The following is a 24,125-nucleotide window of genomic DNA, read 5'->3' as shown; positions in this document are numbered from 1 at the left end:
CCTTACATTCTCTCACTGAACGGCTACGGGGAGCGAGCTCATTAAGATGTTCCAGCTCTAATTATTTTGTACTGCCATTTAAGTGTTTTTTGTCATAATAAAAGCTTTAAAATGCAACCCTAGACTGCTTTGAAGCTTCATCGACACTCCCCGTCCGTAACATATATATATATATATTTACCCTTTTCAAATTTTGGAATTTTATAGAAATCTTAGGTAATATGCGAAATACTTTACCGTTTAATAATTTTCTGACCAGTTTTTGGACTTTTATAAAATGCCTAGTTCTATAAATGCCTGGTTTGTTATTTCAAATGTCATAATTTTACATTTCGAAATAATTTGGTGAAATGGACCCGTTCAAATTTATTGCATGCAGGTTATACTTACTGTTGTTTAAATAAATAATTAAATTTATTTTTTGAAAACAATAAGCATGATTCTTAACACTGTTCTAAGGATTTTTCGAAATGTATGCATAAATTATTAAATTCTTCTCTTGGGAACCATAACGTTTTTCCATATATTCCAGATTGTTGCTTCCACTATCATTGTAGCTTCAGAAATTCCTTAAAATAAAGCATTCAGTAGAATAGCGTAAATGTTTTATCGAATTACAATTTTTTTAAACAAATAAACGTATGTTGAAATAATAAGCAAACGATTTTTTAAAAATTCATTTCACTTTAAATGAGAACCTGTCATGAGAAGTTCTTTCAAAAACGCTTTTAAGTTTGATTACACCTGTTCCATCCAACAAATTGCAAATGAAATACACAATGTAATATTTTACCAGAATTATAAGTATAACCTAAAGAGAAAATGGGTCGAGTTATCAATAAAAAGCAGAAAGAGAATAATTTCAAATGACGTAATTGCAGCTCATTCCATCAATTTTCATTTCGAAGTAGAAAAAAACTATGAGGGAAAAAATTTACAACATAAAAGATTGGAGAGGGCCGTGGCTAACATGTTCTCAACCGTGAGTGCTCCTATCAATATATCAATAAAGATAAAGCTAGCTTGCACCAAGTTTAATTCTCATAGACAATATGCTCTTTTAGCTAATGGTTTGTAGAAAAATAGCTTTTTTTTCTGTAATGGGTTTCTGTTTTTGTATTAAAAGATTTAAAAAAAATTTAGTCTCATCAGAATAATTACTAGTATCAAGCAATTGATGTATAATTTTGAAAATTATAAATTATCTTTGCTTCTTGAGTTTCATTGAACTCTAAAATGCTTATCATTCAGTTATTTTTATCTGAATTTATTAGATTTGATTCCATCATAGAGCTGGGTTATTTTTAATTCAAACATAAAAGCTACGCTTGGTACAATAATAGACATATAATTATCTGAATATGCTTAAGGCTTACTCAATTTTCCTAATTGCATGTTATCACAGTCGTTATTTAATACTAGTACTGTAAATATGAAACTAACGAAGGAGTTCAAGGTTAAACATCTAACCAAATCATGAAACAAATCACCAAGATAAGCACTTGAATAAAAGGAATTGGCGACATGACGTCTAAAAATAATTGTCTGGGGATTCAAGTTACCAACCAATGAAAACACTGGGCTTTCGTGACTCTGTGTAAATTCCGCTCTAAAAGTAATCTGGCTTCTGAAACATTAATGTTGTCTGGCCTTTTTTCTTCGCTTAAAGAATTTTCTATAAAAGAGTTCTATTGGAAATCACTCTTTCCAATGGAGTGATTTAATTGCTTTGCACGTAGAGGAAGGGTGAGGAAGTTTAAGAATAGTTAAGTTACACGTAAGTGCTCTAATAAACGAAAAATACCTTTAAAAGCATATTGTTCTAAAATAAGCTTCTCTCCATGAAATAAGTAAAGGTATAATTAAAAGAGATACATTATATCTCATTGTTTTTGCATGCAAGTCAACAAAATGTATTTATATATGAAAATTTTGCTTACATTCCTTTTTTCATGAATACGGTGTACTTTTATAATACTTTTTTAAATTAACGCAACTCGCACAGTTTTTTTTAAAGCACAGTGTTTGAAATTTCTCAGAAAAAATGGCTAAATAACAATTTAACGAATTAGTATTTTATCATATTCAAACAAAACAGTCAAATAACCATAAATAAAATGGTATTCAAACTGTTAACTGTGAGGAAAACCGTTTTTTAACTACCTTCGTCTAATATGGTTAAACAACCAGTTTTATGGTATTTATGGTATCAAACCAAGTTTTATGGTATTAATTCGACCCAACTATTGAAACCACTTGGTTCCTAGAAACTGGATAAATATTATAATCCAGACGACTGATAATATCATGACCGAAAGAACGGGAGTTCGAATCCCAGTGTTGACACCGCAGTATTTCCTCCATTCCCTTCAACGCAGCATTAGTTTCTAGTGTCCTGCACTCCTCAATTTGTGACCTTGGACTATCAGAATACTATACTCTCATTCACTCATAGATGGTATCACCATGAATCTGCTTAACACAAAAACGTTAATCTGCTTAACACACTAGTTTTTTCCCTCTCTTACGATAAGTGAAACAACCAGATAAGCTAATTAAATATTTTTAATAAAGTTTTGGTCTGGTTTATATTGTTTTGTTTTATATTTTTAATAAAGTTTTTTTTATATTGTATTATCACAAATTATTGACTGGCTTTTAAACATTTATGTTTTCGAAACTATTGCATATATTAACATATATAATAAGATAATATACGAATTTTTTTTTTAAATGCGCCACTTTTTTTCGCTTCTAAACATTCCGTGTGTGACTATCAAATTCACATGACGCATTAACAATAGCTCCTAACAGATGTGCGTCTGTCAATGGACTGATCGTTAAGACACGGTTCCCAGCAGATCACCGAAGTCAAGCATCACTGGCTACGGTCAGTGTGCGGGTGGGTGACCACTTGGATCAGTCTGCGTAGGGACCGAGGGTGTACGGTATTAGTCCTCGTTAAACTGTTCTACCGTAAAGTGCTCGACTTCGCGTGCAGATCGTCGGGCTACCGAAGCGGGGGTTCCATCCCCTCTTCAGAGGATCAAAATTGTGCTGGCATGTCTTCGGATCATTGACAGGGATGTTTTCTAGACCGTCGCCAATAGCCCATCGTGCAGCTCTAGTGCGACGTAAATTAACTACAACAACTATTGACCCATAATATTTATATTGGACCACGTATTATATTACCGGATACTAGTGTACCCTACCAGAGGAAATAATTATAGGCTTAATAGGGGGTACACAACATGACAATCAGGTTTAATATGTATATACATATAATAGTGCGTTTATTAGCTTTAAAATGAGGAAATTCGAAGACAATATTCTGTTTAACAAATGGCCCGATATTTTCTTATCGCAAGAGATTTCAATAGTAATTGAGAATCCAAATATGCAGCACACGGGAACAAATTTAATAAGTGATTGATTTAATGTTAGGCTCAACAATTTTATTGCCCAACGATAATTCTAAAATTATCACTTCTTATGTGCAGTCCTCGCCGCAACTATAATGGTGAACTGAAATTTCACATAAAATGTTGTATAGTATTATTCTGAAATTTGCGTAGCTTACGCAAATCACGTTGAAATGTTTATACCAATCATCCACCAAGCTTCCTCATTAAATAACGTACATAATCTCTCGTTTGGCATCTTCCGGATTACCCCGGGCTATTAATTCAAAATACAAACAATCGTGTTGGGCACAAACTTCTCACAAGATAAGGTATTTTATAAATATAATTTATCATTCAAGATATAAATAACTTGAAGCGTCAAATGACAATTAGTTACAATCATAGTGATGACATATTCGTGTTGATGATAACCTAAGCAAGGCATATCTACGAGTAATATAACTAACTTAAACCTTTAATATAACATAAAACTATTAAGGTTTTTTTTGTATAATATATAAATAGGTTTTAGAAATAATTTCTTCTGAAGTTCTCAATAAGAATAAATTTTTTATGTATGCTTAAAAAATAAAACTTAAAGAAAAACAATAAAATTAGTAGTTTAACATTAGTAGCAAATGCATCATTAATTTTTTACTTAAGTAAGACTTTAAGAAAAAACTCAAAGCTAAGCATTAGCTTGGGAAAAAAATTAATTAACATTTGAAGTATTTTTTATACTGTTTTTAATTTAATTGTTTATACCTATACTTTAAAAAATTTGATGCCTAGTTACCACTTTTTCTGGTTTTGAGATAAGCTGAAACTTTTTACAGTCCATGTATTTATATTTTTATTTTATTTTTCCCTGATACAGTTTTATTTATTTATTTTTGTTTATTTACTAACAACACATTTTTTCATGCGCATTAGTAATAATTTAAATCTTCATTGCCTTCATTGTCTTAAAACTTCATTTCTTTTAAGAAAACAGACATGTACTCAAACTAATTTCTTGAAACAATTGTGATTTTGTTAATTACATGTAATCTTTTTCACAATAACTAAAGTCCTGTACTTGAAAATGCATTAAGTTTACCTCAAAGTCAAAAGTGGTGGCAACTAAAATTTTTACAGTGTAAGGATATCATTACCATAACACAAGTAATTTACTCTTTTTCTAAACACAGGTGTGTTGAAAAAATATACTATCTTGTATCATATTTTTCAGCATAACTTATTTCCTAGCACTTTCTAAATAAAGCTAATAACATGAATCGAGGACACATGGGAGAAATGGGTACTTGCACTACAAAAAGAATATGATCACGGATACCCACACATATGACCTATGACGTTAGCTCTCCAGTTGATTATTTCTAAACAAAGTAACGTGTTAAAGTTTAGCTATGTTTCTCCACATATGTTAGAATGTTAATAACGTGAACGTTATTAAATACAGCGCCGTATGGCACATCAAATTTGTTGAAATATAATTCGTTCTCGTCTACGTCTTTCACTTAACTTAAATTTATTATTTGTTTATGTATTTTATTGTAACAGTGATTTATTTTTGTTAGGTGTACCTGGCAACTACGAAGCATAATTAGTTTGTTTATGTTCTACATGGCTTCATGCCTGTCGTTGTGATGAGTAAGAAATATATAGTAAAAGAATTGAACTCTTTGTGTAAGAATGTGTAAGAATATAGAATGTGTCACTTCAGAGAATTGATATTTGATGGGCTTGGCTTACTCGAAATAGAATGAAAATAACAGTTCCTTATGTAAACAAATGTCATGTTTCAACAACCAATCCGCATTGAAATACCCATACTACGCCCCTTTTGGTTATCCCATTGACAAATCACTACATTTTCCTGTTTAAAAATTAAATTTACTGACAACCACTTGACAATTCAACCACTTACAAGCAAATTTATTGAGAAATCACTTACGGTATTATTTTAATCAAGAAAAGTAATTTTTTTTTGCTATAATTTCTTCTATTCTGCTATCAGTTATCAATGTATATTAATTAATGCATATATGAATTAATTCATCGTAACATATATAGATTAATACGTCTTTAGATTAATGCATCAAACTTCCGAATATCTGATGCTTACTTTCATTTTAATGCGTTTTAAGAATATTTTTTTTACACAATAGCTATAAAGGAAAGTGAGAAATATTTTACTACATCAAAGCTTTTGAAAAATCTTTTTGCCAAAGAAGTGGAATGGTGAAGAGGTACAACATAAAAAATCAAAACAAACCTCACAAAATATTGAAAGGAAGACCCCAAAAAGTTAAATTAAATATAAATAGTTCAATTTCATTGTTAAATCTTTTAACAAATTTATAATTTTTAATCTGTAATAAATATTTGACGTTTCTTTAGTTGTAATTATACTACTTGTAATATTAATTTAGAGGTTTAATTATTCACAATATAATTAACTTAAGCATATTTCACATATTCTCTGTCCAAAATTAAATTACTGTTCCTGTAAAATATACAAGTGAAAAGACTTACAAGAGAATTCTAATATTTGTGCAACAAAAATTATATAAGAAAACTTGAATCTAAATTCATTTAGTAAAAATTAAATTTTAAACGATTCTTATTCCTCTTCAAATAAAAATTGAGAAGCTCTAAAAATTTTATATGCTCTACAATAGTAAACTAGAATTCATTGTGCTATCTAATGGATATTTAACTTAAGAAATTTGATGTTTTTATTTTTTCTAGTTGTCCTATATAGTAAATGCATAAAGAATAAATATTAAAAGCACTCATTTTCTTTCTTTACCTAAGCAAAATATATTCATAATAGTAGGCGATATATTTTAAATATTTTGTCAGAAGTTACATGTGATAGACATAATACATAAAAATATAAATATATATATATTAATGTTTCCTTATTTACAGTTCTCTTATAATAGAAATGGAGGCTATTTAGGACCTCATAATGAGTTACGAATGTTTGAAATATTTATTTTGAATAGATGAGCGAAGATTATTTGGAGTGTAGGAATAAATGCATTTTGCCATTGAGACTGATTAAAATCTTACATAATTAAACATAGATATTGCATTCTGTTAATAAAGCTTGAAGCGATTTTTGAACCCTCAAGTAATTTTCGAATAGAAATTAAAGTAATCGAGTAATTGGAGCAGTTAAGTAAGGATCTTAATATTTATGATTGGAGCGTAAACATGGCATTAAATTAAGTGCATCATTATTACATTAATTATGTGTTTATAATAAGTAATGCCATGTGCCATGGCTCATAATTGTGTCGATGAATCACGTAAGAAATGCAGGATAAGGAGAAAAAGTCATTTAAAATAACTTAGAAGTACAGATATTTTTTTACTACAATGAGGATCTAAATTGAAGTCGGCAAGTTCAATACTTAATAGAAGAGAAAAACCCTCAACACAGGTTACTATAAACAAGAAATTTGATCCTTTAGCAGTCCAAACATAATTACATCTTTCGTGTTTTGCTACACTGCGCAGCTTATTAAACGGAACGTAGTTGTATCTTTCTTATTTTCCTCCAATGCGCAGTTTGTGTTCCTTTCGTCTGGTTACTAAATTGATCCGTGATGAGGCCTTCTCTCTTGTAGGAGGTGTTGGTTAAGTATGGTTACCTACCGTTTAAGTCGTTCGAGAAATAAACAGCAGGCAATATATAAGATAATACTAGTAATGTAAAAATGTGCCATGATAAGTACGGAAGGAAACAAATGATGAGATGAGTAATGATGTGAGTATGAAAAGGAGACAAGATGGTGTGAGTGAGTGAGTACGGAAGTACAGTTACATTCTTTTATCCCGAGTAGAAATCATGGCCATTTCAGATTTGCTGCTATATCGATGTATAGCTGCATTCCTAACGAGTAATATGAATATAATCCAGAAGTTGAGAAAGCTTTTTACGGAATGATATGAACTAGTTTTTTTGGAGGATTCTTGAGTAAAATAAACAGCATTTGTGCTAAAAGGAAGGGAAAACCACGCGAAAGATCCTATAATCTAGCTACAATTACCCATAATCCAGCTACCAAAGGAGATGTTTTATATCATTACTGTGATCGATGTAAATTGAAAGCAATATGCAAACTGATAAGCCATAGCTGGAACTGGGACTTCATTGAATGGTGACCTTATTCTCTGAGCTCGAGTAATTAACTGTCATTAAAGGAAATTCTAAACATTTAAGAACCCAAGTAGAAGCAATACTAAGCGATAGTTTGCTATAAAACTGTCACCTTTAGACAAATAGTGTGGTTCCTACTATGTAGCAACCCAGGTTCGAGTCCCAGTGATGGCTCGTCGATTCGTATATTGCTCTCATGTTACATCCATCACAGTGTTGATATGTGGAATGGAAATATTTACTCAAAAAAAATCTTTGAAAACCGTTTGCTTAAATTTGCTTAATTTTGCGTTAATTGCAAAAATTTTATTTTAAAATAATTTAACTGACAGAAAAAAATTTTGATGAAAATTTAGAGAGCAGTAAACCCTTCCGATATCCTCTAAATTAAGTTTTTAATCAATCAAAATTTCAGAAGAAATTTCTAATTAAAGACCGATCTTAACATTGGTATAAATTGCATATTTTGAAGAAATTAATTTTAATTTCAATTATTTTACTTTCCCCATTATCCAAGATTAAAATTAATAGCAAACGTTTTTTTTAAATGTAATTAAAATAAAAATAGACAAATGACATTTAATAACTTATCAACAAAGATTTTCAATTTCGTATCTAATTTGTGTAAGGTACATTATTAATATTTATTCTTCCATATACAATGAGAAAAAAAGTATGATCAATACTTCCAGAATATAAGAAAATTTAATTTGACTTTATATTAAGCACAAAAAAGCTCGATAATTTCTACCAAAGCTCTTAGGTATTGATTTTGGTACAATTAACAAAAAATATGATTTTATAATGTGTGATAAGTTTGATAAATGTGAATTTGATAAATGTGTAATTTTACCACAATACCTTATAGCATGACATAAAAACCATTTATTTGGTTAAATTTTCTTTTCTGTTTTGTATTATTTTCTACATGTGTAGTAATAAGAACGAGAAATTTGGAAACCAGAATTTCTAATAAACCGTTACCATATGAACGGAAAAATGACCAAATGACTGATTTAAAGACCGTATGATATGGTTTTCAGTGACAGAATTATAGTCTTTTAAGAAAAATGTCCTTGAATTTTTAATAAACCGTTACCATATGAACGAAAAAATGACCAAGTGAATGGTTTAAATACCGTATGGTACGGCTTTTAGCAACAGAATTATAGTCTTTTAATAGAAATGCCCTTGAATTCCTAATAAACCGTTACTATATGAATGGAAAAATGACCAAATGAATGATTTAAATACCGTATGGTGTGGTTGTTAGTAACAGAATTATAGTCGTTTAACAGAAATGTCCTTGACACACAGTGCAGTAATTTGCCATACTTTTTTTTCCTCCATGTATTAATTTCACCTGCATGACAATTTCTCAAGAAAGAGACTTTGGATGAAAACAGAAGAGGATTAGCATCTGTCAAATGTAGTATACGCAGTAGAAAATACAACTCGATTTGCAAATAAGAACCTAAATTCTAATTAAACTGTGGTGATACTCAACTTTCTGGTTTATATTATTATATTTTCATAAATAAGGACAAGATATTTTAAAATTTTCTCAGAAGCAACTGGTACGAATTATTAATAAGTTTGTTAATGTCTTATAAGAATCTTTTGTTTCCTTCATTAGTTTGAAATATAGATTTTTGTTGGAAGCTTAGCTTGGAGTTTTGCAAGGATTCATATTTCTCCGAAGGCTTTATTAAAACTTTATAAATTCAATTGGCGAAAAATTCAATTTTAAGGTTTAATAAAGTATGCGGAAAATGAAATGAAAAGTAGAAAGAAACTTAAAGAAAAAGAATTTTAAGTGGATTTTGTGTGTTGATCATGTATATTTTTTTCAAAAAGTATTCATCTTAGTAGAATTCTGAGTAACGATACAATTATATAAGTTTGCTTACCTAAAAATTTGTTTTCAGTTCAGCGTAATTCGATGGAATTACATTAATTTTACGTGGAATTTTGTTTAGGGAAAAAAAGTTACGCATTTTGGTTAAAAAGTCTTTTATTTTCAAAACTTCACTTGAATCTTAGAATTTTAGTTTTAGAGATTTTATGACTCGCGTAATTTTCTGGGATATAATACATTTTTAAAATAAACAAATATGAATTCTTGAAAAGCTTTTAATCAAAAATAAACATTATCATAAATTATTTTTGGTTTGAAGTCTTAAATTAAAGTTAAAAAATATTAGTAGATGCTAAATCAAATAATTTCAAGCCGTAAAAGTATTAATAATTTTTTTGATAATTTATTATTTATTATATTTTAGTAGTTTAAATTAAAATATAAACCAAAATAATTTCGTTGAACAAATAAATAAATATAAATAATATGCAAAGATTTAAAAAAAATAGTAAATAACAATGATATTTAACATAAAGTTGAAAATAATGAATGAAATTTAATAAGAACAATTTCGAATAAAAAAAATGCATGATGAAAGAAGGTATAATTATAAAACATGAAGTATATCATTCATAATTGGATTGATTTTCTTAGAAAATTAGTAATAAAACTCGATATAATTCCGTGAAATATTTATTCAATATGAACTTCATTTCATCAAAAAAATAAAATTTCTAAGAAGTTTAGGTTTCTTTGAAAATTTTTATTTTTTATATTTAGTTTGGCCTAGTTATATTTCATTTAAACTTTTGCCCATTTTCCTAACTAACTATTCGAAAGACATTTTTCAGTTTGCTGTTACCCAATACTAGATCTCGCTATGCGGTTTGGGTTTTTCTTTTCAAACGAAAGCCAAATCAGTCGACAAAAAAGGGTACATAAATAATACAAAACATTTCATATTATGTATTAAGTGACAAAAAAATAGATCATTTTTATAATTTTTAGACAAAACACAATCCTTTGTATTAAGTAGTTCTACACTGATTAAATCACTTTTCGAAAGTTTAACACTGGAACGACGGATGGGGCCAATTTGGCCTCTCTTGTTTTTTGTTGCTCTGTAATTCAGAAAAACATCTTACTGAAAGTGTTGAGTATTTCTGACTTTTTATAATTTGTTTATATAATATATTATAATTTGTTTTATAATAATATATTTAATCATTCATGTGTTAGTCTTATAGAAGCGAATATATCGACCTTTTCATTTAGAATGATGTTTAGGGCCAGAGTAATATTTTGGTAGGTATCCCAAAACCCCAGGTAGGTTAAAACATAAGGTACCCTTTGATAACTATAAGTTACCCAGCTTCATTAAAAAAGGTATTTCAGGATATGTATGATTATGATTCATTCAGTAAAAGAAACATAATTATCTATGAAACTAACATATAAATATAATCAAAAAGTATTTTATTTAATCAAATATTTTCGTGAACCAAATAGAAGGAACCGCCAAATAGTTTTTATGATCAAGTCTAAAATAGGTTTTTACTAAATTAATTACATAATATTTTAAGATTTTGAATGTTTAATTGATTTACAAGCAAGCTAAATGGGAAGGGCCAAATTTGCCCCTTCTGTCTTTCTAGTTGTACAGCAATGTTCAGTCTTTCCATTAAAATTTGGCCTAGTTAAAATTTTGATTTTTTTAAGATTCGGCCTAGTTTTAGTTACCTTAATGAGATATAGTTAAACTGTCTAAGAACACATTTTATTTTCAAAAATGCAAGATTGATGCATTGTTCTTCCCTTTCTTTTTTAGTATTTAAAACAGCTGAATTAAGCAAATGAATGTTTCAGAAATTTGGCCTTAAAAATTTTTTTTGAAGTTAGATGATTTCTAAATTTTTATTTTGAAACTTTTAAAACTAATTAATTTTTGATTTTATTTTTTACATGATTCTAAATAGCGAAAAGATTCATTTTTCTTTTTAAATTTTGAAAATCTTTATTCAGAACATTCTTTCTATCCAGAGATGAAAATGCTTAAATTACATGAAATAAAGGAAGAGCTTCCTTTTTCTAAAATGTTTTAATTAATATTTACACATTTTTTAAACTGCTAAATTTTTTGTTCACTTAGCCGTTATTACTATTGTAGAACATTTATAAATAGTTTTTGCTACGCATGTGTATGATACATTAACATCGGTGTGCTTGTAATCTTCAACAATATAAGCAGTTTGTTTACCAATTTCACCATAAGATTTTTTTAGTAAATAAGTTTATTGTTAGTTTTCTAGATCAAGTTTTAAATAAAAACAAAAATTTGAATTAAAAATGTAAATATTGAAAAAACACGTCTCCAAATAAGTAATATCTTCTTTAAAAGTGTACAAATAAGCCAATAGTAGTTTTAAACATTATATTTCTTTCCTTTGCCAGTCCAGAATATTTAAAAACAACTACTTGAAAAATTGAAAAACAATTCAATCTATTTTTCCGTTATATATTTTCAAAAGGCATATTCAGTGAATATATTGTTCTGATATACATGCTTTTAATCTTCAAATAAATAAAAAAATATCTTTTCCAGTATTGATCTATTCCTCGCAGAACTTTTTGCTAGTTCTTCAAACTAATGTCTATTCAATACTAGGAGCTCTATTTTTTTCTCTGACTCTCTTTCCAAAATACAATCCATGGTTCGTGTTTAAAAGCAATTTCGCTGCTCCTAATAATCTTGTTTTTAATTACTTTCCATAACAGAAAGGGTATTTTTACTTTTTATTTATATGTAAAAAATATTTCCCGAAGATTTGTCAAAAAACCAGCATTACTGTTTAAGCGATTTCATACTATGTTCAATTCATTGTTCAAATTATAAACAAATAAGCAAACGAAAAACTGTTTTAAAAAAAGTACTATTTATTTTTCGAAAAATAATTCGAAAAATTTATAATATTTTCTGTCTTGAACTAATAAATAAATTAATTTAAAACTTATTTCAATTAAGTCAATTTTTACTAAACGTATTAAAAAATTTAGTTTGAGAAGAAATGCATTGGAGTATTTTCGTTTAAATAACATTTAATTGTTAATTGAATAAAAAACATTTTTTATTAAGTCAATCCTAATAGTGCTAAAAATCCAGCCATTAACTAAACTTTTAACTTTAAAGAGGGCAAAAATTTCTTAAAAAAAGCATCATCGCTTTTCAGGCTTTCTTAATCCATTCTAAATGAATACATGTTTATACAAAATGATTCCAAATAAAGTCAAATTACTATTTTTAGTAATAGCAGTTGCAGAATATAACTTTATATGATAGTATTGGGTAACATTATAAGGGATTATTCAGAAAAGAATGAGGTAAGTAATTATAAAGAAATATTAACATCTGCAAAATGCTTCTAATTGAAATTCACTTAAGAAAGTAATTGATGATTAGATAATTTGATATGAACGTTTTTTTCTTTTAAAAAATGACGCATGATTTAATTAATGTACTTTCATTTATTAAAATGGAAATTAAATTATTCGCACCACTAGCAATATCGATAAATTTTGGATAAAGGAAAGGAAAGTTTTTTTTTGTTTAAAAATTGGCAAAAATTTCAAATGTTTCAAAAATTGGCTTTATTTTTTAGTCCTATTCACTAAACAAAAATTGGTCTTATCAGCAATTTTCGGACACAAACATGATTTCTCTAACAATGTAAATACTTCATGAAAATAAAAGTTATGAGCATTATCTTCCGAAGCATTGTGAGAAAATTATTTTTATAGAATACATATATAGCTTGTCAAATTTGGGGCCTTGTAGCAACCAATGGACAAAGAACCACAAATCGTTTGGTTACTCAGAAGGAGCAGAATTTAATAGCAAAACGTACTTCAAAATAATATTTTTAAACGGATTAAAGCCCCCCGGACAAAAACTTAGTCATCTACGCATAGAATAATCATGAGATTCAAAGTCCTGTTCTCACCCTCCTAACTTGATTGGAGGCAACAAATGCCCAAAGTTATGTATAGTAGTGGCAATCTGGTTAGAGCTACTTGGAGCTATTTGTTGGTTGCGACATCCAACAAATTTCGGGGATTTGCTATTTTCAGCACTCCCTGTAGATTTTTTCTAAGGTTCAAGTAGCATTATTTTGCTGGCTATTCAAAATGTAATTAGGTTTATAGAGTAATAACAAGTCTTATATTCTTCCTGGGTTTTTTTTTTTTTTTTGTTACTGCCGTTGTCCGCTTTAAAGGCTTGAGAATCAAACGATGATGAAAACAAAAAGACTTCGACCGAAAGGCAGCACTTGATCACAAACGTAAAACGTTGGTTCAAAAAAGTTATCAAATCAGTGAGCTTTTACAAGGAGAAAAAAAGTCTGGTAAAATTACCATACTGTACGGTAATGACATTTCTGGGGGGGGGAATTAGCATTCTGGTTTATAAAGTCAAACTATAATTCTGGTTAATAAAGTGAAACTATATATAGTATATAAACCACTCATTTAGTAATGTTTCCGTACATATGGTAACGGCTTGCCTTAAACTCTGGTTTTCAAAATTATAGTTCTTATTACCACAGATTTAGTAAAAAAAAGAACTCAAAGTAAATTTGACCAAATAAATAGTTTTTATGCCATTTTTTACCTGATGAAATTAGTTTTCCACTATAAAACTACATTTTGTTGCTAAATTTACCAGAGTCATTGCCAAAGCGATTCGGTAAGAATTACTGAGCTTTCTGGTGGTTTCGTAAAGAAAGAAGCTTGTTTTATTTTACCATATTTTGGAAATGCAATATTTTAAATCTGGAAATCTGACCATACGTTTTTTCCAGTGCGCAATCTATGTAGTGTGAAAAGCACCCACAAATTATCAGAGACCCTGATTTCATGATTTAAGGGTTTAATAATTTTTTTTCCCGATAGCTTTTGTTTAATTTAAGATCGATGCTAACCTTTGTCCAATTTCGAAAATTCAGTAAAAAAAGAAAGAACAAAATACCACAAAAGAGTACATTTTCCCTACTCTAAAAAAGAATATTGCTATCGAACACAAAGGTGTTTTTTCTCTGAATAAACATACTTTTTTTCACCGGATTCAAATTTCCGACCCCCAAACTATAGAGGATAGCCGAACTATGGGAAGTATGGTCCCTTACGTCTGGTCAGAAGTTATTTTTATGTGAATTTTGTTTTTCTTATTTCGTCACATCTCGATATTTTTTTAACGAATTGAAAAAAAATAACACTGAATTTTAAAATTCTCCTATTCAAATAAAAAGAATAATTTTCAATTACAATTTATTACTTTTTATTATTGATAACTAATAATAATCGAACAATTTTCGTATTTAAATTATCTATACATTTGCATTTTTTCAAAAAATATAATTTTATAAAGCAAAATATTTAATTTGAACGCAAATGGTCGAATAGTTCCGAACTTTAAGCATCTGACTTTTTAAAAATTCGAGCATTTTACCATAAAAAAGTAATTCTTATATTTCATTTTTATAAATATATTTATATTCATATTTGATTAAAGTTAAAAATAAAATATGGTTTTATAATATGTGATAAAAATTTGATAAATGTGGTAAAATTTAATAAAGTTGTTTTTATTCCTTATAGCATGACATAAAAGTCTTTTTATGAGTCAAATTTTCTTTTCAGTTTTGTATTTTTTACTAATTGTCTGGCAATAAGAACAATAATTTGAAAAACCGAAATTTTTTGTCATCCGTTACCATATGATCGGAAAAATTATCGAATAAAAAGTTTAAAAACCATATATTTTTGTTTTTGATACCAAAATCAAAATCATGTTTTTTTTGGTATCAAAATATATATATATAGCATATATATATATATATATATATATATATATATATATATATATATATATATATATATATATATATATATATATATATATATATATATATATATAAATATGAATAACGATAGTAATTTTTAAAAAAAAATGTTTAACAAAAAAAACTTTTTTTTGTTGAACATATGTCACCAAGTACATATAAAGACCATTTTTTTTCTTTCTTTCTTTTTTTGTCCTTATCTTCTTCTTAATTAAAAGATGCTGAATGGGATTTCTGCGTCATAAAGTGTTTCTTCGCGTTTTGCGCACTCATTCAAACTGTATTTTGCAGCATTCAGCTGTTTTTTTTCTTAACATGTAATTTTTGACAGAACCGAGTTCTGTTACAATTATTTTGCAACATTCAAGATGTTGGCGATGTTTCGAATTTTGTTGCATTTAATAATTCTTACACACCGAATTTCGAATTGCATAATTTATAAATAACATTTAAATTTAATCTTTAAAAAAACTAAAAGACCAAATGCTTTGTAGAAAATATTAATGTTATATCATTTGAAAATTAAATAGAAGATGAATTTTTATCGCCATTATCTGCAATATGAATATTAGATACATTTCAAATTATTCCGGTAGCTTAGTATTTTTCTTATTACTCATTGCATCATTTTTTTAGATGTTCCGCTAAAACAAATAAATAAATCATCACATTCAATGAAAACTATTTCGAAATATTTGCAAAATACAGCGTAAATGCTCAATACAAAACATATTGCAAGCAATAAAAAAATCATAAACATTACCTGAATGTAAAGTCATATTCCAAATAAAATCCAAAACTTTTTGCAGAAATTCTCTTATGTGCGAGACAAAGTATCCATACCTATATCCAATTGCAGCGGCACGTATGTAGCGATCTGCCGCCAAAATAACACTTTTCAGACGATTCAGAAGAGGAGCTATCACTCATTCAACTGTGCGATACCGGCGACATCTTGCGGGAACAGATGGCGTTTCTTTAAGTTTTCTTCACTGCTGTGCTACTTTGAAACGACAAGAGAAAATGCATCTCCATTTATCATCATTTTCTGAATGCGTAAATATTATTTGTTGTAGATTAAATAAAGCTATTCAAATCCAAGAAGTACTGAGAAATAATTTTATTTATCGTTATGGCTCTTTTTCTTAATGAAAATTGAATTTAATCTTTACAAATGACTATGGAACTTTATTTACCACCATAGTAGCTCTTTTATTATTCTAAGAAAATAAGAGTAGAAAAAATTGTTTTACTATTATTTCATGATATTTATTTTTCACTTTAATTTTATAACTTATTTCGTTTTCTCCTAATAACTCGAAAAATATTTTTAAGCTTCATATCACTGGCAATTTAAGAGATTTATATTTAATGGACTTAGAGCAGTTCAAACATAAGAAGACATTAATAACAAACATTCAGAGAGGGAATATATCAAAAATAAAATTTATACTTTTTAATACTAAATAAAAATCTGATTTATAATAAATTTTAAAATATTAATAGTATCAAAAAAAATTTTTGTAGATCACAGACTGAAATTAAATAAAAATGGATTAATGTTATTGTTTATTGATGAACAAAGTCATCTGAAAGTACTTAAAAAAGATATTATAAACTTAGAATTACGATTTCAGTCATTAAAATATATCGAAAGCGAGAGGCTGCTCCAAAATAATAAAATAGTTAAATTTCAAATAATATGAACCGAAAAAAGAATTTATTGCATAAATTTGCTTTTTTATATCAATCGAAGAATCAAGTTGTTGAGAACGAACTATTTAAGCCATAAACTCGCTTCATTCAAATACCATTTTTGGAAAATAGTTACTATTAGTATATATTACGCACATCATCTGTTTTAAGAGTAACTGAAGTAAAAATATTTAAAGCTCTAAAAATAACGAAAAATTTCAAAAGCTACTTATGAAATGTCCCTTGAATCATTATTTAAGACGCTTTTTGGCGAAAATAAACACAAAAAAAACTTCAAAAAAAGAAAAGAATTTTTTTTTCAACAACTATTTTTAATTGAAAAATATTTGGATCTATTTAAACGAATTATGCGATATAAAATGCTTAAATTCCAAACTAAAAATTCCATAAATGAGTTAAAGAGTTAATTCCATTAATTGTTTGTTTTATAACCGTCATTGAACGGCCAACCTAATTTAGGGTTTACGACTACCGATGTTCAACTCCGTAGCCTTGTAATTTAGAATCCAATACAGAAGACAAGAGAACTCCTGGATCAAGTATTAGGAGAAAATTGCCTTCATGGAGGATTTTTTGATGGTATTAACCCTCATTCACATTACATGGAGAGGAAAGCCTTGAAAACCTCCCACGGTTATCCTGACACCAAGAGGACTCTAACCCATGATCCGTCTACCACTGAGGATATTTTAAGTCAGCACTCTTATCGAAGTGAGCCGGATAAAGAATTCGTATCGACCGGCCATCGCTGGGGTTTTAACCCTGGTCACCTCACTGGGAGGCAAACGTCCTTTCTTCTAAGCCACTATGGCTCCGTTAAATGAGTTTCTAAATTAACGTTTTTCGTGTTACTTTTTGTTCAATATAAATCTCAAAGTACACTGAGAGTGTGAAGTCAATTTAAAGAAAGACGGGCATAGAAGCAGTTCATGTTCAAAAATATGCTGGTATTGTAGTAGAAATACTCAAAATAGGTATCTGTTTTTTCTTACAAAAAAACTGGATTTACACGAACGCCATTTTGTCTGGAACTCAAATTTAGAATTTAAAATGAATGCAAGTTTAAATAATGAACCGCATTGAACTATTATTGATTGAAACTATTTGTGTCTAAATTGAAATGATGTTTTGCATTGAAGTTTCCTAAAATGACTATCTGACGTGTCCGTTATATTGTTACATTTAAAAGATGAACAATAATTTTTTTCCGGTTTTCTTGCTCACATTTTATGGTTATATGGTTAATATTATGGTTTAAAAAAATCTCAAAAGACTGTTTAGAATTTTTGAAGGTGTAATATATAACTTTTAAACATTTTAAAGAATATGAAAAAATTCCATTTTCATTCCTTATTTCTGGAAAAAAAAATTTTTTAATCTTTGCATTTTGAATGACTTTTATGTTCTTACTAAATTAGATTAGTTGAAAAGTAAGGGTATATTCAAAATGTTTTAATAATCACTACTGTCTCCAATGTATAATTTTGCTAAAATTTATACACAAATTAATATTGTCAAAACATTCCCTGAATTGAAACAATAATTCCTTTAAAGAAACTGAAAAGTGATTTTCACCATAAGTTCAAATTCGGAAAAATCCTAATGTATGAAGATTGACAAAATTTTACCACTTTTCACATTTAAATTTTTATCAGCATCAAATCCCTGACAATTATATTTTAAGAATTAAATACAATTATTCAACTACTTTTATTGTTTTTTTTTGGTCATGAGATTTAAGCAGTAAGTACGGAAAATTCATTGTCTTCGTTAAGTCTCTGAAAGTAATACGATTTAGGAAACTTGTTGCCTAATTCGTACCAACTGATTCCAAAACTCACACCAGCCTCTAAAATATTTAGTATTTAAGATTAAAGAAATAATCAAAGCACTTAAAAGTGTGTCACAAAGCAATTGTTTTAATAACATAGGTATAATATAACAGATATAATAAATGTGTAAAAAAATTTTCGAACTGTTACTATTACAGTATTATAAGTCTTTTAAATATTAATAAAACTGAATGTTATATACTTCAAATTTTAACAGTGACCTTCATATGTGCTGCTTTTTAAGATATATATGTGCTGCATCGTTATCTATAACCAACTTTCCTTCTCTGTCGAAAAATTGTCAATAGGTCTAGGTCTAGACTAGCAGAATCACCAATAATTAATTTAAAATTTTGATTTGATGTAATTTAAAATAGAGACATTAAAAAAAATTTATTAATTTAAACCACGCTGATTAGATCTGAAAACAACTTACAATATCTTCAAAATTGGCGTTAGTCTCGTTTCTTTCTAAAAAAAATTTATCAAAAAAAATTTTATTTACACGCGACGTTCATTATACTGCATTGCATGCTTCCTTATTTTTCTTGCTGTTGTTAGCCTAACTTTCTTAAAAGTCTTAACCTCCTTATGTTTCAAAAAAGGGTTCGATTAAAGCATAGGATATACTTAGAGTTTGATTCATCAAGTCACATTACGAACTAATATTTGCAAACTCATTATTTGGCTAACCAGAATCGTCACTTTTCGTAGTTTTTTTCTTACGTTATGTAAAAAAAATATATCTCATCGTAAAAGGATGTTAAATCAGTTCAGCTACTGAAAGAGTATTGTTTCTTTCAAATTGATTACCGTATCGATGTTTTTTGCAGTAAAAAAATGAGTTTACTTAAAAAGTGACGCACCAGAATAGTTTAATCCTTTCAGACAGAGTTCTCAATTGTTGCAGCTTGATTATAAGTTTCACTTACGAGATGATAAATTTCATATTTGGTGCAAGTTAGCCCAGAAATACACTGAATGAAAATTACTAAGGACAAACCATTATAAAAAAAAATTAAGCGGGGTTAAATGGCAAATGAAATAAAAGAATGCAAGAATGTTTGCACATTAAAAAAGGGATAATTTATTGCGCTGTTAAACCCAAAATGTTTGAAATATGTTCTAGGAACAAAATAGTCGTTTTGTGCTGAAAACATGAAATTAAGAAAAAAAATTTAAAATACCATTGTTAGGCATCCTGGAGTAAGATGTCAATAAGAGGTATGACCACAATGGAATCCTATGCAAGTTTCCAGATTTGCATAACAGTATTCTGCATCTAATGGGGCTATTCGCCCCATCCCTCTGTCAGTGCGCTGATCAACATATCCTTGTTTTTTGCAGGATGTCAGCAGTCCTCCCGAAGCATCCCCACATTTTCAAAGATATTCAGATCTGGAGAACGTTTTAGCCATGCGAGGCTTTAAATATCCTCTCTCTGTACACACTCTTTCACAGCGAGTGTTCGATGTTCTGTTGCTATCCATAAAATTTAACCACACACCACAGAACAAGTAACACCTCAGAACAAGTCAACATGAGGCAGCAGAGTGTCATTAAAGTAGCGTTGGCCATTAGCAGTCCCAATTGGAAGCACATAGGGGACGTACGGCAATTAATTATTATGCCAGTCCACACCTTACACGTGTAGAGTATCGGTCGTTCTTTTGTGCTTTCTCGACTCTGCACAGTACCAATTTCACGCCAGTTCATTTAATTTCGACAATCAGACGAGAGACTGAATCTAGTTTCATCTAAGAATAGTACGCAAATCAATTCCTCTCCGCTTCAAGTGCAATGCTGAAGACAACATTGTAACCGGGACAATGGTAAGCACATATGTCGGCAGACGTATAATCCTCCTGCTTGCAAGCGACTTGCTTCAGTTTTCAGGGAGATTAGCAAGAAAAAAAAATTACTTCGAAAACTTGGTAAAAACTGATTTACTTAAATAAGTACTGAAGGCAAGTAAGCAGCAACTTTCCTCTTATGCGTGGAGATTTATGCGAAAAAGCTTCCGAATTTATCCACTAGAGTGATCTCAATGCAATGCGTTTTTAAAAATCAGAGGTGGTACAATTTGAGAGAGGTACGATTTGAGAAATTTTCATCTACAACATGCTTATTTTATGAAACTACTCATTACTACACTGTTTTTAAGAATGTCTTCTAATGAACTCTAGACTAATGGGTTGTTGTTGCCGTTTTAATGTTTCAGGACATAGGCCAGTAATTTTTTTTAATAACTTAAATACCTGTTTAAGAAATAGGAAAAGTCCATAATTTCCGTAAAAAGAAAAATTTTAAAAAATAATTAAGTTAAACACTTCTACAAGAATGCCAAACTGTAAATATTTTGCCAGAACTTCAAAAAAAAAAAAATAGTGCGTGGAGTCCCTGCGCGCGTAAGAAGTTAAACTTCGTAATGTGGAAATGGAAATAGGAAAGGGTAGAAATTCATTTTTAGTGAAATAATATTGTTTCTTTAAGACAAACTTTATTAACAATGCTTACAATTCACAATTGATCGAATCTTTTAATTATCATTTTCGAGTGGAGAAATGTCCAAATCTATAACATTTGCAATGGGATTATGAAAACTAAAGTAAGATACGAAATGTTTGAATTCTATTTTTTCAATATTTCTTGCAAAAACTCCATCAATGGTAGTTACCCCTTTGGTTGTTGGATCATTTCTACCATTTATCATTTCCAATCCAAATTTGTATTTAAGAAAGGTTAATAATGTTTCAACTTCAGGTAATTAGAAATTCACATTAAAATCTCCTGCAAGGATCACAGGCCGCTCACAGTCACAATAATCAATTTCTTCACCAGTAACGTCTGCCAGAGCTTGTGAACCTGCAGTGGATAGCGGCAATAAAGATTTTGCTATAAATAATTTAATATCTGTATTTATTAATATCTCATGACTGCATTTGGTGAAATATAAATGGCAATTAGAAAAGAGAAAACCTAACAATCAATTGATATTCACAAGAGACGTACAGTCCGCAAAAAAAAAAGATATCACCCTGAATAACTTTCGTTCTAATGATCGGATTTTCACGAACTAAGTGTTAATCTTAATGGTTCCTGGGGGTGACCTCAAATATGCTAATTAATTAGTGCTAACTATGTATTAATTAAGTTACGAAATCAGACACAGAAACGTACTTTCTCTGAATAAACATATATTTTTTCTTACATATTTGGATTCTTAACCTTCAAAATATAGGGGGTAGCCGCAATCTGGGAAATATGATCCCCATAGTTTGGTCAGGAGAGCGATCGAAAGTTCGTATCCCTTAATGTTAATTTCACTTTTTACGTTTTTAGTCATATTTTAAAAACTAATAAAGCAATTCGAAGAAAATTTCACCCAGTCATAAAACTCATTTACCCAAAGATAATTTCACGAAAAAAATAATTTTTAATAATTGTTAATTATTTTTTATTATTTAATTAAATTAAGGATGAAAAATTTTTGAATTATAAGGTATGAATTTTTTTATACCATATTAATCTACAAATTTTTCAACTGAAAAATCTAAAGTTTCAACTGTTTTTATTTATTAGAAGCTGAGAAAAATTAAAATTTATTATTTTTGAAAAAATAATTTGGCGACAATGAAGAAATGATTAAATGGGGTGATTAATATTAAAATGTGATAAACTTGCGAGGAATTTGACTTCGCGCGCTTAGCATAAAATTTCATTCATATTTTTTTCGCTAATAATCGTTTGCTTATCTTTTCATTTTTATTTTTTTAAGCTATAAAATACGATGTTTCTTTTCTAGTCGTCTAAAATTCTATTTGCAATTTAGTAAAGAAATTTGAATAAAACATTTTATTGAGTAAAATACATTTTATGCAGAGAATGTGGAGTTATATAAAAGCATGCTTCTGATAGAATATGATCATACAACAGATGGTGCTTCTTTAACGTGATTATTTTTTTTTCAATAACTGATAAAATTTCAATAATATACATACGAATGAATAAATTTGGAATAAAATATTCATCAATTTCTTGAATATATATTTTATGAATATTAATAAAAATACGTAGTCAACATTTTTAAGCATCTCTCACAACATTGCAAATTTCTCAAAATCTTATAGGGAAAACTAACCAGTGAAGGAATATTTAAGCTTAGCTTGTCTTTAAAAAAAAAATCATAAAAATTTCAAAATTTGTAATTTTATGATTAAATACGTATAGCTAAATGACGTATTTGTTATTAAATGCATGTCGACAGCTTTGTTATTAAATGCAAATTATGTAAAAAAAATTTAGATAACTTACATAATATTGTTTTAAGCTTTTGGTGGTTTAAATAATAAGTAGTAAGATAACCAAGTGAAGGAACAGTTCTTAAATTGAATAAACACTAAATTTTCCAGCGAATGAACACTTAATTTTGAGAATGTTTGATGCTCGTTAGGAATCCTTAGGCCACGCAGATATCTATCGCCCTGTAGATGCCTGAATTGACGGATGTTATGACGGACAGGCGGGCATTAGGAAAAAAAAATTTTTAAGTTTTCGTGCCCCCATTTCAGTATCTTAAGGGCCTTACGAGCTCTGTTTAAAAAGAGAGTATCATATCAGATATATATATATATATATATATATATATATATATATATATATATATATATATATATATATATATATATATATATATATATATATATATATATGTATATATATATATATATATATGTATATATATATATATATATATATATATATATATATATATATATATATATATATATATATATATATATATATATATATATATATATATATATATATATATATATATATATATATATATATATATATATATATATATAAGAAAACAAAAATAATCATAGTAGCAGTATTTGGTGGTAAATGTAGCTTATCGTAATTGAAGAATATGCTGTGCGACATTTTATAGTGAATTTGCGAACGTAAGTTTCAGAATGTATCGAAACATGTGGATGCTATTTGCTAATCATCTTTATCCAAAGAAAACCATGTAACGTAGATATCTAGCAAAATGAAGCAATTTTTAAACAATGAATCATACAATATGCAACATATTATTTCAATATCTTATTCTTAAACATAACATATTTCAATATTTTTAAAATGCCACTAAACATTCAGCAATTCATTGAGTTATAGAAAAAAGAAATATCGTAAATTATAGAAAACCTTGTGAATGTGCATTAGAATTAC

General features: G+C 28.3%; 1 protein-coding gene across 4 annotated transcripts in view; it reads right to left on the bottom strand.

Moving 5' to 3' along the window:
• Positions 1-16,283, bottom strand: part of LOC107436947 (potassium voltage-gated channel protein Shaw) — a 295,041-nt gene extending 278,758 nt beyond the window's left edge. For 2 of the 4 annotated variants that reach the window (XR_011636124.2, XR_006226018.3), the window contains exon 1: positions 16,100-16,283. The gene's annotated coding sequence lies outside the window, so the exon portion shown is untranslated. The remainder of the gene's footprint in view (positions 1-16,099) is intronic. The other 2 variants (XM_071177434.2, XM_016048787.4) reach the window with 1 other exon arrangement.
• Between the last annotated feature and the right edge of the window lie 7,842 nt (positions 16,284-24,125).

The sequence above is a fragment of the Parasteatoda tepidariorum genome, chromosome 2 (genome assembly GCF_982258835.1).
Source record: "Parasteatoda tepidariorum strain Cologne lab strain chromosome 2, Ptep-v5.0, whole genome shotgun sequence".
NCBI classification, from domain to species: domain Eukaryota; kingdom Metazoa; phylum Arthropoda; class Arachnida; order Araneae; family Theridiidae; genus Parasteatoda; species Parasteatoda tepidariorum.
This window is presented reverse-complemented; position numbering and strand designations above follow the sequence as displayed.